Below are 17,835 nucleotides of genomic sequence, written 5' to 3' on the forward strand. Positions count from 1 at the left end.
GCCCAGGACTGTTGAACACCCAGCCCCAGCCATCTGCACCAGAGTGCAGACACAGTGCATGCGTGGGGTGCTAAAAACCAGGGAAACAGGACAGTTAGACTGGTGAGCAGGTTCACACAGCCGGGGCCCCGGGGACAAAGAAAAGTGAGTGCTTTTTGGAAGTCTTAAAAGGACAGGGACCCCACAGCCGGACAGAAACGTCCTGGGACACTTAGCCCAGCAGCAGGGAACTCCGGGCACCCTAAACCCCTGGATAGCAGGACAGCTCAGAGGCCCCTCACGAAGATAAACAGCCTCCCGGCCATTTCCCCTCCAAAGCGACTCCGCCATATCGGAACAGCAGCCCAAGGCAGGCCACGCCCACAGCAACAGCAAAGATAAACTCCATAGTGGCCGGGCAAGAATCAGAAGCCTTGTCTGTGCGCAGCTGCCCAGCACAAGCCACTAAAGGTCGCTGTTCTCCCAGGAGAGGAAGGCCACAAACCAACAAGGGATGTTCTCCCAGCTGTCACTCATGCCAGCTCTGCAAACTATGTCTATCGCCATGAAAAGGCAAAATTTGAGGCAGACAAAGATAACAGAGACAACACCTGAGAAGGAGACAGACCTAACCAGTCTTCAAGAAAAAGAATTCAAAATAAAAATCATAAACATGCTGACAGAGATGCAGAGAAATATACAAGAGCTAAGGGATGAAGTCCGGAGGGAGATTACAGACGTCTGGAGGGAGATTACAGATGTCCGGAGGGAGATTACAGAAATGAAACAAACTCTGGAAGGATTTATAAGCAAAATGGATAAGATGCAAGAGGCCACTGATGGAATAGAAACCAGAGAACAGGAACACATAGAAGTTGACACAGAGAGAGATAAAAGGATCTCCAGGAATGAAACAATATTAAGAGAACTGTGTGACCAATCCAAAAGGAACAATATCTGCATTATAGGGGCACCAGAAGAAGAAGAAGAGAGAAAAAGGGATAGAAAGTGTCTTTGAAGAAATAATTGCTGAAAACTTCCCCAAACTGGGGGAGAATATAATCAATCAGACCACGGAAGTACGAAGAACTCCCAACAGAAAGGATGCCAGGAGGACAACACCAAGACAATTAATAATCAAAATGGCAAAGATCAAGGACAAGGACAGAGTTTTAAAGGCAGCTAGAGAGAAGAAAAAGGTCATCTATAAAGGAAAACCCATCAGGCTAACATCAGACTTCTCAACAGAAACCTTACAGGCCAGAAGAGAATGGCATGATATATTTAATGCAATGAAACAGAAGGGCCTTCAACCAAGAAAAATGTATCCAGTATGATTATCATTTAAATATGAAGGAGGGATTAAACAATTCCCAGACAAGCAAAAGTTGAGGGAATTTGCCTCCCACAAACCACCTCTACAGGGTATTCTAGAGGGACTATTCTAGATGGGAGCACTCCTAAGACTAAACAGATGTCACCAGAGAAAATAAAATCACAGCAAAGAAAGCAGACCAACGAAATACTAACTAAAGGTGAAAAATAAAATCAACTACCCACTAAAAGCAGTTAAAGGAAACATGAAAGAGCACAGAATAAAACAACCAACATATAAAGAATGGAGGAGGAGGAATAAGAAGGGAGAGAAGAAAAGAATCTCCACACAGTGTATATAACAGCTCAATAAGCGAGCTAAGATAGGCAGTAAGATACCAAAGAAGCTAACCTTGAACCTTTGGTAACCATGAATCTAAAGCCTGCAATAGCAATAAGTACATATCTTTCAATGATCACCTTAAATGTAAATGGACTGAATGCACCAATAAAAAGACACAGAGTAATAGAATGGATAAAAAAGTAAGACCCATCTATATGCTGCTTAGGAGAAACTCACCTCAAACCCAAAGACATGCAGAGACTAAAACTCAAGGGATGGAAAAACATATTTCATGCAAACAACAGAGAAGAAAGCAGGGGTTGCAGCACTAGTATCAGACAAAATAGACTTCAAAACAAAAAATTTAACAAGAGATAAAGAAAGACATTACATAATGATAAAGGGCTCAGTCCAACAAGAGGATATAACCATTCTAAATATGTATGCACCCAACACAGGAGCACCAGCATATGTGAAACAAATACTAACAGAACTAAAGGGGGAAATAGAATGCAATGCATTCATTTTAGACTTCAACATGCCACTCACTCGAAAGGATAGATACACTGGACAGAAAATAAGTAAGGACACGGAGGCACTGAAAAACACAGTAGAGCAGATGTACCTAATAGACATCTATAGAACTCTACATCCAAAAGCAACAGGATACACATTCTTCTCAAGTGCACATGGAACATTCTCCAGAATAGACCACATACTAGGTCACAAAAAGAACCTCAGTAAATTCCAACAGATTGAAATTCTACCAACCAACTTTTCAGACCACAAAGGTATGAAACTAGAAATAAATTGTACAAAAAAAGCAAAAAGGCTCACAAACACATGGAGGCTTAACAACATGCTCCTAAATAATCAACGGATCAATGAACAAATTAAAATAGAGATTAAGGAATATATGGAAACAAATGACAACAACAACACAAATACCCAATTTCTGTGGGATGCAGCAAAAGCAGTCTTAAGAGGAAAGTATATAGCAATCCAGACACACATAAAGAAGGAAGAACAATCCCAAATTAATAGTCTAACATCACAATTATCGAAACTGGAAAAAGGAGAATAAATGAGGCCTAAAGTCAGCAGAAGGAGAGACATAATAAAGATCAGAGAAGAAATAAACAAAATTGAGAAGAATAAAACAATAGAAAAAATCAATGGAACCAAGAGCTGGTTCTTTGAGAAAATAAACAAAATAGATAAGCCTCTAGCCACACTTATTAAGAGAAAAAGAGAATCAACACACATCAACAGAATCAGAAATGAGAATGGAAAAATCATGACAGACTCCAGAGAAATACAAAGAATTATTAGAGACTACTATGAAAATGTATATGCTAACAAGCTGGAAAACATAGAAGAAATGGACAACTTCCTAGAAAAATACAAACTTCCAAGACTGACCAAGGAAGAAACACAAAAGTTAAACAAACCAATTACGAGCAAAGAAATTGAAGCAGTAATAAAAAAACTACCAAAGAACAAAACCCCCGGGTCAGATGGATTTACCTCGGAATTTTATCAGACAAACAGAGAAGACATAATACCCATTCTCCTTAAAGTTTTCCAAAAGATAGAAGAGGAGGGAATACTCTCAAACTCACTCTATGAAGCCAACATCACCCTACTACCAAAACCAGGCAAAGACCCCACCAAAAAAGAAAATTACAGAACAATATCCCTGATGAATGTAGATGCAAAAATACTCAATAAAATATTAGCAAACCAAATTCAAAAATATATCAAAAGGATCATACACCATGACCAAGTGGGATTCATCCCAGGGATGCAAGGATGGTACAACATTCGAAAATCCATCAATATCATCCACCACATCAACAAAAAGAAAGACAAAAACCACATGATCATCTCCATAGATGCTGAAAAAGCATTTGACAAAATTCAACATCCATTTATGATAAAAACTCTCAGCAAAATGGGTATAGAGGGCAAGTACCTCAACATAATAAAGACCATATATGATAAACCCACAGCCAACATCATATGAACAGTGAGAAGCTGAAAGCTTTTCCTCTGCAATCGGGAACAAGACAGGGATGCCCACTCTCCCCACTGTTATTCAACATAGTACTGGAGGTCCTAGCCACGGCAATTAGGCAAAACAAAGAAATACAAGGAATCCAGATTGGTAAAGAAGAAGTTAAACTGTCACTATTTGAAGATGACATGATATTGTACATAAAAAAACCCTAAAGACTCCACTCCAAAACTACTAGAACTGATATCGGAATACAGCAAAGTTGCAGGATACAAAATTAACACACAGAAATCTGTGGCTTTCCTATACACTAACAATGAACCAATAGAAAGAGAAATCAGGAAAACAATTCCATTCACAATTGCATCAAAAAGAATAAAATACCTAGGAATAAACCTAACCAAAGAAGTGAAAGACCTATACCCTGAAAACTACAAGACACTCTTAAGAGAAATTAAAGAGGACACTAACAAATGGAAACTCATCCCATGCTCGTGGCTAGGAAGAATTAATATCGTCAAAATGGCCATCCTGCCTAAAGCAATATACAGATTTGATGCAATCCCTATCAAATTACCAGCAACATTCTTTAACGAACTGGAACAAATAGTTCAAAAATTCATATGGAAACACCAAAGCCCCTGAATAGCAAAGCAATCTGAGAAAGAAGAATAAAGTGGGGGTATCTCAATCCCCAAATTCAAGCTCTACTACAAAGCCATAGTAATCAAGACAATTTGGTACTGGCACAAGAGCAGAGCCACAGACCAGTGTAACAGATTAGAGACTCCAGACATTAACCCAAACATATATGGTCAATTAATATTCAATAAAGGATCCATGGACATACAATGGGGATATGACAGTCTCTTCAACAGATGTGCTGGCAAAACTGGACAGCTACATGTAAGATAATGAAACTGGAGCATTGTCTAACCCCATACACAAAAGTAAATTCGAAATGGATCAAAGACCTGAATGTAAGTCATGAAACCATAAAACTCTTAGAAAAAAACATAGGCAAAAATCTCTTGGACATAAACATGAGCGACTTCTTCATGAACATATCTCTCTGGGCAAGGAATAAAAAAGCAAAAATGAACAAGTGGGACTATATCAAGCTGAAAAGCTTCTGTACAGCAAAAGACACTATCAATAGAACAAAAAGGAACCCTACAGTATGGGAGAATATATTTGTAAATGACAGATCCGATAAAGGCTTGACATCCAAAATATATAAAGAGCTCACACACCTCAACAAACAAAAGCAAATAATATAATTAAAAAATGGGCAGAAGAACTGAACAGACAATTCTCCAGAAAAGAAATTCAGATGGCCAACAGACACATGAAAAGATGCTCCACATTGCTAGTTATCAGAGAAATGCAAATTAAAACCACAATGAGATATCACCTCACACCAGTAAGGATGGCTACCATCCAAAAGACAAACAACAACAAATGTTGGCAAGGTTGTGGAGAAAGGGGAACCCTCCTACACTGCTGGTGGGAATGTAAATTAGTTCAACCATTGCGGAAAGCAGTATGGAGGTTCCTCAAAATGCTCAAAATAGACTTACCATTTGACCCAGGAATTCTACTTCCAGGAATTTACCCTAAGAATGCAGCACTCCAGTATGAAAAAGACAGATGCATCCCTATGTTTATCGAAGCACTATTTACAATAGCCAAGAAATGGAAGCAACCTAAGTGTCCAGCAGTAGATGAATGGATAAAGAAGAAGCGGTGCATATACACAATGGAATATTATTCAGTAATAAGAAGAAAACAAATCTTACCATTTGCAAAAACATGGATGGAGCAAGAGGGTATTATGCTCAGTGAAATAAGCCAAGCAGAGAAAGAGAAATACCAAATGATTTCACTCATCTGTGGAGTATAAGAACAAAGGAAAAAATGAAGGAACAAAACAGCAGCAGAATCACAGAACCCAAGAAGGGACTAACAGTTACTAAAGGGAAAGAGACTGGGGAGAATGGGAGGGTAGGGAGGGATATGGGTGGGGAAGAAGAAAGGGGGTATTATGATTAGCATGTAGAATGTGGGGGGTGGGGGAAAGGGGAGGGCTGTGCAATATAGAGATGACAACTAGCGATTCTACAACATTTTGCTATGCTGATGGACAGTGACTGTAATGGGGTTTGTGGGGGGCACTTGGTGTAGGGGAGAGCCTAGTAAACATAATATTCTTCATGTAATTGTAGATTAATGATAACAAAAAAAGGGGGGGATTACTCCATGAAAGGATAAAATTAACTGCAAATCAATGATTAATGCATGCTTTACATATCCTTAATTTTGATCTTTTAAAGGGTGTCGGATGATCAGCTATGGAAGTACATTTTTCTGATAATATTTCTTTTTCTTAAAAAAACAAAAGCAGTTCCTGCGTGGTGGTCTCCAAAGGTTCTTCACAGTGGTATAAAGCTCATATCAAAGTGTGGGCAAAGGGTTTGTTTGTGTTTATACAGAGGATCAAAGCCTAATTTGGCTACCCAGAAAATGAACTAAGATATGATATGAAGAAGAAGTTCCAACATCGAAATCCTCTGGAAGAGTCATTCCAGAAGATGATCATCAAAAAACTTCAAAAAAGATCCTGGCCCTGTTGCAGTTGTAGCTGCATTCATCCCACCGGTTCCTGGACTTGCCATTGGAATGAAGAAGGAGATATTTAAGCTGGCCTATGCATACAGTAAAACAACAAATTTGACTGGATCTATATTGTTGGAACTCAACCAAGAATTAGGAGAAGTGCAAGTTGCAGTGCTCCAAAATCGTGTGACTATAGACTATCTATTGTTAAAAGAACATATGGGATGTGAGCAGTTCCCAGGAATGTGTTGTTTTAATTTGTATGATTTTTCTCAAACTATTCAAATTCAGTTAGACAATATCCACCATATTATTGATAAGTTTTCACAAATGCTTAGGGTACCTAACTGGTTTTCTTGGTTTCACTGGATATGGCTGGTAATTGTAGGTCTGCTTTTGTTATGTAGCTGTATTCCTATTCTGTTAATGTGTGTACGCAATTTAATTAGTAGTTTGTTAAAACCTATACATGCTTATGTTACTCTACAAGAAGTTATGTCAAAGAAATAATCAATCTTCCCATGTTTTCTTCAGTCTTCTACTTCTATAACTTTTCTTCTTCCTTCCTAATTACAACCCTTTAGTAGAATTCCTGCCTCATATAGAAAATTGCCGAGTATCATGATTCTTCCAAGTGGTAAAGATATCTCAAGACAAATGCTGGGCATAGAAGCCACAGGGCATAAATCTGCAAAGAAGTAAAAAGCTAACTTTTTCAAACAATATTGTTCTCTCTCACTTACCAACTTTACATTTCCCTGTATGGCCCCGGAAGATGACTGGTTAGCCAGAGACGAGTAAGATTCCTCAAGGGAGGAACAACCTAAGACAGGCACAGTCGCAGGGGGCCATCAGGTGAGAAATTGGAGATGAACAGAGGTGAGGCTTAGAACCTCACCCCCTCTGTTTTGAGAGAAATCTTCTGAATCCATGGATATTTTGTTGCCCTTGTCTAGCTTGGATTAATACTTAGTCTATAGGCACAGACCTGATAATCTACATTTGCTCTAATTTATTTTTTCTACCTTTATCTTGCATCTACCTACCACTTCAGCATTTTATTTAAAAAAATACAGGAGAAATGTGGGATTCACATATAAATCAAGTATAAAAATCAAATGGATAATCATATCTGACTTGACTGTTCACAGTTCATGATGCGTGATCAAAACCGAAAGTTTCTGTGATGACTGCCCTTGTACTGTTCACCATGTAAGAACTTATTCACTATGTAAGAACTTGTTCACCATGTAAGAACTTGTTCGTTATGCTTCAGAAGACTGGAGACTGTTGAGAATTATGCTTGGGGTTGATTAATGATTGTGCCTTGAGTCCCCTATACAGAATTTTATTGTTGTTAACAACCATTTGATCAATAAATATGGGAGATGCCCTCTCAAAAAAAGAATTATTGAGATATTGAAACTTAAAATAAGACTTCTCAACCAGTTTTAAGCTTACAGAACAACTTGATTTGGACACTAAACTTTCATCTTCATGTGTTTTTGGACTTTCTAAAATTTACAGTGAGAAAAGTAGATTCATAGAGACAAGTTTTTCAAACTATACTGTAAGGTTTTTCAATAGCTAACATGTATCTATTTTTTAAACCATAATTAATTAAACTTAAATAAAATTGAAAATTCATTTCCTCAGTCTCACTAGCCACATTCTCTGTGCTCAGTAGCCACATGGAGCTGGTGGCATGGACAACACAGCTGTTGAGCGTGCCTCAGAATTATGCTACCTGAGGGGCAAAGAAGCCGGGCATTTGCCCACCTCATAGGCCATTATCAGTTAGTGGCTGTGTCTGTGGCCGTTGACAGCTGTGTCATGACTGAGCTTGCTCACCAGCAGAACAAAGCTTCTTGCAGGGAGGTGCAGGTGTTCACAGTGAGAAGCCTTCTGAATGTAGAAGTGATTGCCGAGGACTGTGGGCAGAGCACTGACAGTTTCTGCTGCGCTGTATGACCACCGTTTTGCATTTTTGTTTCATTTTTATGAAATCTTTTTTGGTACCTTGGAAGAACATGACAAATCAAATTTTGTTTCAGATATCCATCACAAGCAACTTTCCTCCCTTTACCATTGATGGTCCTGAGGATGGGAGGTGCTGCCTTAGCCTACATAGTTTGCTCCATTCGTAGCAATTCGCTGGTTGCTGATGGGCAGTAATTCAGGCATGAGGCGGATGCTGCCATATATCGGGAGCTATGGTGTTTATTATGTAACCATCCCCATCTGTCCTGCCAATGGGTTTCGGCCCCAGGCAAGTTCGCTATGGATTCAATGTGACCAAAGAAATTGACAGTAAAACGTTCTTTGTGGTGAAAGGGTTTATTATCCGGCTTGTTCGCCCAGCGGTAGGTCAAGCACTAGCATCTCTGCCTCCGCCCAGAGCACTGGACTGAGCTCTCTATATTGTGCAATAAGAGCTTATTGCTTAAAGGTGTGGAAGCAGTAGCCTAGCAACAGGCCAGTTACATCATCAGGTAGTTTAAGTTCAGTGAGAATCCTGGCCATAGGAACCCCAACTTCCCCACACCATCTTAGTCTCCAAATCAAATCTGGTTTTAGGCAGAAAGAACTTAAGACTAACTTAATATGCAAAGACTTGACATTTAAATATCTCTGCAACAAGTTCTATTTAAAGCTTGATCCTGAGACCCTTGCACCCCTAAGACCCATTTAAATTTGTACCATAGTTTGAATGTGGAATTCTCTGGTCTATTCCCCTGAGCCTCAGCTTGGCTAATTAGATTTCCTAATCTCAGGCAGAATGTAGTCCAGCCAGCTGTCTTCCATGCTAGCTGTGTCTTTCTGCTTACCCTCCGGGCCTCTGGCAGATTTGTGACTCTGGGGCTCTGTCCCGTCCCTGTATTCCTCAGTGTTCCCCTGTCTCCCTGCCCAGTGTCTTCTGGGTTGTGTGAGGCTAAACCCTCTGGAAACATATTCTACCTGCCAGACTGAGACTACTTCCATCTTTTCCTTCCTGGCCTGGGCCACCTAAGCAGCAGGATCTTATTCCGGGTCCCTGTCTCTACCATCCTATCTCGTAACACTGCACTTAGCCAGGCCGTATAATATCACAGTCCCAAAATAGGATAGCATCTGCCTTAAAGCTTAAATTAATGCATGTAAGCTATTATCATTCCTCTTTATTTCTAATGTATTTTGCACTATGAAGTCAGATTCATTTCTTGAAATCCTGGACTTAACATGCCAAAATTTGCTGAAGAAAACCCATAACTTTCCTAGAGGGAGTTAGATATTGGAGAGACAAAGGAAGTACAGGACGATGTCCATGACTTTAAGTCATTGTCCAGCAAATTCAGGAGGCAAAATCCATATGAATGTATGATAGAATTAGCAAATAGTGTAGAACAGAAATTGGCAAACTTTATCTGTCTTTAAGGGCCAGAAAATAAGTATTTGAGTCGCTGTGGTCCATATGTTATTGTTGAAACCACTCAATGCTTTCCAGCATGAAAGCAGCAACAGAAAATACATAAACAAACGGCATGGCTTTATTGGACACTGAAGGGGACACAAGAATTTGAATTTAGTAAAATTTTTCCATGTCATGAAATATTCACCTTTTTTTTTGCAACCATTTAAAAAAAAAAACACCATCCTTAGCTTGCAATAAACAATGGGCAGGATGTGTTTAGATGTCATTGTTTTCCAACCCCAATTAGAGTCTTAATTGGGTGGTTCCTATCCAGTGATACAGAAGCTCAAGGAAGAGAGAGAATCATTGAGATCCCTTTATAGAGAAGTCAAAACATAAACTGAACCTACAAAGTAGGTAGTAAGTTCATTTGGATGATGAAGGGAAAGAAGAGGATATATCCAGTGAGTAACAGCATACTCCAGGAGAGACCAGCTGTGTGTGGTATATTAGTGAATGCTGACGTAACAATGAATGGGACAGAAGGTCCTTACTGTCCATGATTGGCTGGGTATCTGCCAGATATATACACTTGACCATACAGTTGAATAGATGCAATATGAACACTGTAGAATTGCTTTAAGAAAAATAGTAAATCTTCTTCCCTCCTCCACAGTTTTTAAACTCAAATTTTCCTTCTCTATACTTCTTTGATCTTTATTCTGTATGATTTCCTCAAGTTTGTTTTATAGTATCTAATTCTTCTTCTCACTTGTATCTAATTTAACCATTCCATTGAGGTTGTGATATAAATGGCTATATGTTATTTCTAGAATTCCATTTTTTGAAATCTTCTTTTCCTAGTTTCATACTGATATCTTCTTGAAGTACAGTATTACACCTTCATTTTTCTCTAAACAGACTAAATATACTTATAGTTTAGATGTTTTATTTTCTCTAGGTTTCAAAGTGCTAAATTTCTTTTTTATTGCTCATGATGATTTGTTTCTCTGGACAGGGGTTTATACCTCAGAGACAATTGTGCTTGGGATTATGAAAGTGTCCCTGCAAAATTCTTTTTGTTTGCCTCTGCTAAATCCACAGGAATTTTACTCATTTCTTAACAGCTTCTATATTAATGTCTTAGCCTTTGTATCACATGGGTAGTGTAAATTTGAATGCCACAACCACAGAGAGAGAGAGTGCAGGCTTAAGTTTGATGTAAGTGGTTATTTTCCTACCTGTGTCTCCTGGCCTAAGGCACACCTCCCTGAGCTAGCAATTGGAGTTTTCTAGTCCCTCAAGCTTCTCACCTGGTACAGGCCTGAACCTTCATTTTCTGCCCCAGCAATAGTGTTGCAACCTCAGCTCCCTGCCTCAGGTCCATGAGTCTCACAGGTTGTGATCACTGCTTTCTGCTCTGTCACTGGGGATGTCCCTTCCACTGGAGCTTCCCTATGTATCTCACACCCTTTAAAACATATTTTATCCAGTATTTCTGTACTTGGAGGGCAAAGAGAGTGATACCATGCACTTCCAGCTGACACACTGTCCAGGGTTTTTATTTTCAAGATGAAGAAATAAAAACATGGGAGGACTAAGAGAATGAGGATTTTAAATGTGGACAGGAAGAGTATAAAGATTCTAAACAGGAAAATAAGATCTCTACAGTGACACAGCGGATTGAGAGTTCTGTATATAGACGCTTTGTTTTTTAAATGGTTTATAATAAAATCATTTTATATTTGCAGATTTGCAAAGTTCGTATGGAGTTGCCGTACATACCTTTCACCCAGCTACTCCCAGTGTTAGCATCTTACAGAGCCATGGCACAAAGGTCAAAAGAAATTACCACTGTCACAAAGCCATTAATGAAATCACCAGCTTTATTCAGATTTCCCCAGTTTTCCACTAATGCCCTTCCTCCATTCCAAGGTCCAATCCAGGGTTTCATGTAATATTGAGTTGTCTCTCTTTGGCCAACACCAATCTCTGATGGTCCTCAGTTTATCATTGTCTTTCATGACCCTGACACTCTTCGGGAATACTAATCAGGTATTTTGTAAAATATCCCTCAATCTGCATTTGTCTGGGGGCCTCTCATGATCTGATCAAGGCTATGCATTAACAAGAATGCCATCACAGAGGTGAGCCACCCTTCTCAGTACATCAGATCAGGGGGGCATGTTCTATTACTGGTGATGTTAACCTTGACTTGATTAAGGTAGTGTCCACTGTTTTGAATTACTGTAAAGTTACCCTTTTTCCCTCAGTAAATAATAAGTATTTTGGAAGCCATACTTTGAGGCTATGACAATATCCACTTTCTCCTTAAAACTTTTGTCCCCATATTTTAGTATCCACAGGTGGATCCTGCCTATAGCAATTTTGACTAATGCTCTAGCATTCGAATGATGACTTACTATTACCTTTTGCATTTATTAATTGGAATTCTTCTGTAAGGAGGGGTCCTTTCTCAACCACTTACTTATTTCTTTAATCATTTATCAATATCAATATGGACTTTTGAGTTTTCTATTTTTCATAATCCAAAATTTTATTTTGTTGCTGAAATGGGGCCCGCTTGGGCGTTTGGGAGCTCTTTCACATTGGCGCCTTGTCTTTTCAACATGCCCACATCTTTAGTGCTTCCTGACTTTTTCGCACCATTAGAGCCTCCCCTTCATCTTGTATCACCACTACCCCAGCTCTGGAATCATCGTAAACCACAGAGTGGATAATTTAGTCACTTAGGGAAACAGAACAGTCAGAAAAAATGTTGAAAGGACATTGGAAAGCCGCACATCGGGGGTTGAGAGAAGGGGTTGGAAGCCAGCAAAGGAGATAGAGACGGAGCCGTCAGAGCAGTGGGGGGGGGGGGCTCTCAAGACATGGTGTCAGCGAAGCCGAGAAAAGGTATCACACAGCCTGAATATCAGGCTCCCCCATAAGGCATCCTACCTGTTCCCTGCGATCTTATCTCCTATTCCCTTTTCAAAAACACAGGAATCTCCCAGCCAGGTACATTGTCCTGGGCTAATGAAACCCTAATTGGACAAGGGGCAGTAAACACAGTCACAATTGACAAACAGCCCTCCGGACTCCAGACCCTCACTGCTCTAACTCAAACGTTTCCTTCCTCCTTTCTCAGCCCAAATCCCACTCATCCCCCCAAAGTCAGGGCAGGTTGCACCTTTTGCTTCAACCTTTTCCCAAACTCTTGGCCTACATTTATCATTTGATTTTTTTAATACCATGGCTCTATCTCTGCCATTAATTTAGGATTTGGATTATATTGTTTAAAATATCTTTTGTTTCATTATTTCCCAACAATACTATAACTCTTTTAGATAAGAGGTCATACTTCATACTTTTTGGTATGCTCAGTAGTTGGTAATACTTAAATACCTAATAGGCATGTAACAAATATAAGTAAGTTTAACATTCATATAACAAATCAACCACTATTGTGAGTCATCGAAGAAATAGTTGAGCACTGGTAAGATTCCAAAAGTTATCTTATCTATTCAGGAATGTTAAAAACTAAGATACAAAGTTAGAATAGCCATGCAAATTGCCAGGGGGCCTTGATGGCATTCCAAGAATATGTAACCTGGAGCAAAGGCAATAATTATTTTTTACCAGGAAATAATTAATCAGGATATTTATGGCTTATCTATTAATAAAGTATGTCACTATAATATCTTATGTGAGCCTTTTTTACCTGGTTTTAGAACAACTATCTGACTTATTTCCATTTTTAAAATCAACAACTTCTACCTGTTACAGAATTATTAACATTGAAAGTTATCAAATTTTCAAAGCAAATGGGAGAGTATTAATGGAATTCATTGATTTTTTAAAAAAAGGTTAATATCATTGTTTTTCTTATTAAAACAATGTATAGTCGTTGAAAAAAAAATCAAGAAATTAACAATAATAATCCCATAACCCCAACACCCAGAAACAGATGCCATTAACGTTTTTTTTCCAGCTTTATTGAGATATTGTTGACTTGTTAACATTTTATTGCATAACATACGATATGTATATATACAGGAGTGCATGTGTATATGATTGTTTTATATGAATGGTTTTCTAACTTTTTACACTTAACCTTTTGTATCGTTCACATCATTAAGTATTTTCTACATTATTTATGATGATGAATGTAGTTTTATAGATCGAATGTATTATATTTTATTAAACTAGTCTCTACATTTGACATTAGGGTGTTTCCACTTTCCCCCCAATATTTGCCATGCCACAGTGAACATTCTTATGCTTAATAGTGAACACACCCACATCTCCTCAGCAGGAATCTCCGTAAGTGAATGTCTGTAGGAATGGCTATCCATGCTTAAGGTCTGTGGTTTTAAATGGCCATCGTCCAGCTCTTGCACCAATTTACACTCCCGATCGGTGGTAGTTAAGGCAACTTTCAAACAATATATACCATTTCATATTTTTAAAGGCACTATGCTTACATTTAATTCTCTCTAAAAAGATGATGAAATAAAGCTACAGCTTCTTTTTCCTATTATGGGAGTGCCCTTTTTTCCTGCAGTTTTGATTAATTTTTAAAATATTAAATATGTTTGCTTCCTGATATAAAAAATGCAAAACAACATGCATTGTTTAGTGTGAATTGCAAAGAAAGTACAAGGTCATCTGAAATAAAGAAGTCCAAGGGAGCATGGCTGCAGCTAAGAACAATAATAAAATTTATTAATTAGGTTCCTATTTATAAACCTCTTACCAAGAATTTTTTTTAAGTTCTCTTGCTTTCTTTGGTTTATTAGTATATTTGCATGAAAGATAGTATTTTGAAGTTTTATTTCAAATATACCTGAAAGGAAAGGAGCGACACACAGCAGCAACTCACCAGAGAATTCTACTTTATTAGGGAAAGGTGCTGGGTTATATAGGAAGGGGCATGGGGTGATTGTGGTGTCACTTCTACGGGGCTGGTGGCTATTGGCTAGGTGCTGGGATTAGGGGGCCGAGGGGTGATTGGGGTTAGAGTGGCGCCGGCGGGAACCGAGGACCCGGAAGAGAAGCAGGAATTTCGCCATCTTACGGGTGGGGGCCCTTCATTCCCCCCTTTCTCCTCTATGGGGTTGTGGACGTTGCTTTCTCTCTGACTGCTTCCTGCTGAACGGGGGCGGAGAAGGGAGTGAGGGCTTGAGGACTGGGAGGAAAGGGTTGATAGAACTCCCCACAGTAAGGACGAGTAGAAGTGGACTTCTTCAGGTTGGAAATCAATGAGGACTTGTTGATTCTAATGGTGCCAAGAGGATACGGGTGCCAGAAGCCAGGCGTCTGCGGCCATTGTTTCCAGGAACAGTTTCCAGCGGAGAGAGGGGTCCATCTCAGCGTGTGGTGAGGAGGTTACGTGAGGGTGAGGGATCTTCTGTGGCTAAAAGCTGGTAGTTCCTGAGTAAAAGCTGGTTGAAAGTTTGATTAGAGATTTTACCGACTTGGGATTTGATAAACTTTACTATACAGGGTAAAAAGAGACAGGCAAGGAGAATGATTATTATAGGGCCTGCAATGGGCCACAGCCAGGTGAGGAAGGGGTTTGTTAGTATTGAAGAGAATGGGTTGGAGGAGTAATACTGTGGGTACCGGGAGTTACCCATGTAGTGAATGGCGCAAGACCTGTAGGGACATCCCCGTAGGTGTCTGGCCATCGCCTGCAACAGGCTTGTTTTTGGTCATAGAGGAAGCAGAGGTAGGGAGAATAAAGGCAGCTGCTAGTGAACACTTCGGTGGAGGGAGGGAAGTGGAGGTATAAAGGCTCGAAGCAGCCTTTCAGAGGGCAGTCTGATGTGGCAATGAGGGCAGTAATTTTTGTTTGATGCTGTAAGTCTGTCTGACTTTGAATCACCATACAAAGGAGGCTGGGGTGGCGGGGAAGACAATAGGAATGAGGAAAAAAAGTGAGAGAGAGCGAGGGAGCAGTAAAGGAGGAAAAAGTCATGATTCGGGTATGGATGGTAAAGGGGGTGAACGGGATTTTGGAGGAAAGAGGACAGTAAGGTCAGGAGTCTGGAGGGAGGAGGAGTCTGTAAACTTTTGTAGGTTAAGAGATCCTTTAGGTGATGTGGGGACAGAATGGTAAGGGGCGCCCCGAATGTCAGTTTATAAGCTTCCTTCTGCAAGAGCTGTCCAGCGGCTAATGCCCGTAGGCAGGGGGCCCATCCCCGAACTGTGGGGTCTAATTGCTTGGAAAGATAAGCTACTGGGGCAAAGGATGGGCCATAATATTGGCCTAGGACTCCTAGAGCTTGACTGGACCTCTCATGAATGTATAATGAGAAGGGCTTCAACAAATCAGGAAGATGGAGAGCTGGGGCTTCCACAAGGGCTCGACGGAGCTTAATGAAGGAGTGTCGGGGTGAGGAGGATAATGGTTCTTCAGGGGGCGCTTGCTGAGGTCGTATAGGGGTCTTGCCAACAGGGAGAAGTTAGGGATCCATGCTGTAAAATACCCAGCCAGGCCTAGAAAGGAAAGGATTTCTGTCTTGGTTTTGGGAACGGGCAGGTCAGAGAGGAGCCGTTTTCTGTCTAAGGTAATGGACTTTCTTTGTTGAGATAGAAGGAATCCGAGGTAAGTGACAGAAGGGGAAGAGATTTGAGCTTTGGCGGGGGATACCCGGTAACCTCTGGAAGCTAGAAGGTTAAGTAGGGAGGCAGTGTCAAGTTGAGACTGTTCCCACGAGGGACTGCAGAGTAGAAGATCGTCCATGTATTATAATAAGGTGGCCTCGGAGTGATCATGATGAAACTGTTTGAGGTCCTGAGCTAGGACCTGTCCAAAAATATGGGGACTATCTCGGAAGCCTTGTGGCAAAACTGTCCAAGTGAGTTGTTCAGAATGTCTTGTGTATGGGTCCGTCCAGGTGAAGGTGAAAAAATCTTGGGAGGAGGGGTCCAGAGGGAGAGAAAAAATGCATCCTTGAGATCTAGGACTGAGAAGTGGGAGGCCGAGGCAGGGATCTGTGATAAAAGGGTGTATGGATTTGGGACTAAGGGATGGATAGGGACGATGGCCATGTTGATGAGGCGAAGGTCTTGGACGAGGTGGAAAGATCCATTGGTTTTTTTAACAGCTAATATGGGGGTATTAAATGGGGAGTGAGTGGGTCTGAGGTAATTTTTGTTTAAAAGATCTTGAATGATGGGTTGGAGGCCTATGAGGGCTGAAGTGGTTAGGGGGTATTGGGCCTGACAGATATACTGAGAGGGGTCACGTAATTTGATAGTGGCAGGAGGACATAGAGCCACGGAGGGGCTTGTAATGTCCCAAACTTTGGGATTTACAGGGTGTATGAGGGCGGAACTGGAGCTTTCATTGGGTAGAGGGGGGTCGTCGGCTATGAGAGCCATCAGAAAGGGAGTACTGGGGGCTGTGGGAGTGGATACAGTTATGGAAACATGGAGGAGAGAGAGGATGTCCCGTCCTAGTAAGAGGATGGGACACTGGGGCATAACCAGGAAGGAGTGGGAGAAAGGTATGGGATTGTCTTGGATTGTGCATAAAAGGGGGGGGTTTAATGGGAAAATCTGTTTACCTCCTACCCCGACTATAGGAGTAATGGCAGGCATGGTAGGGCCCCGGTATTCTCGCAAGACTGAGAAGGTGGCTCCTGTGTCTAGGAGGAAGGAGATGGGGCGACCGTCTACTATTAAAGTAACCCTGGGCTCCTGTTTGGTGATGGAAATGGTCGGGCGAGAAGCCCCCGGGCCCCGTCAATCTTCTTCTGCCAGCCCCACTACGGCGGGCTTGGGATGGGGGTTGTTCGTCCAGCCTCTCCTTAAGGTGGCTGGGCAATCAGACCCCCAGTGGCCCTTTTTGTGGCATCTGGGGCATGGGGTGGTAGGAGATCTCGGGAAGGGGCACGCCCTTGACCAATGTCCTTCTTGTCTGCACTTGAAACAAGCTCCTGGGCGGGGCTTGTTTGTAGAAGGGCGCCCAGGTCGTGGTTTTATCAGCTGGGCCAACATTTGGAAATTGGCCTGATCAGCCTTTTGTTTACGGCGTTCTTTCTCCTCCTCCCGGTTATGGAAGACTTTAAAGGCCACTGCTAGGATCTCAGTCTGTGGGTAGCGGGGCCCTGTTCTAACTTTTTGAGTTTAGCTTTAATGTCGGGGTAGCTTTGAGCCAGGAAG

Source organism: Manis pentadactyla, chromosome 14 (genome assembly GCF_030020395.1).
Source record: "Manis pentadactyla isolate mManPen7 chromosome 14, mManPen7.hap1, whole genome shotgun sequence".
NCBI lineage: Eukaryota > Metazoa > Chordata > Mammalia > Pholidota > Manidae > Manis > Manis pentadactyla.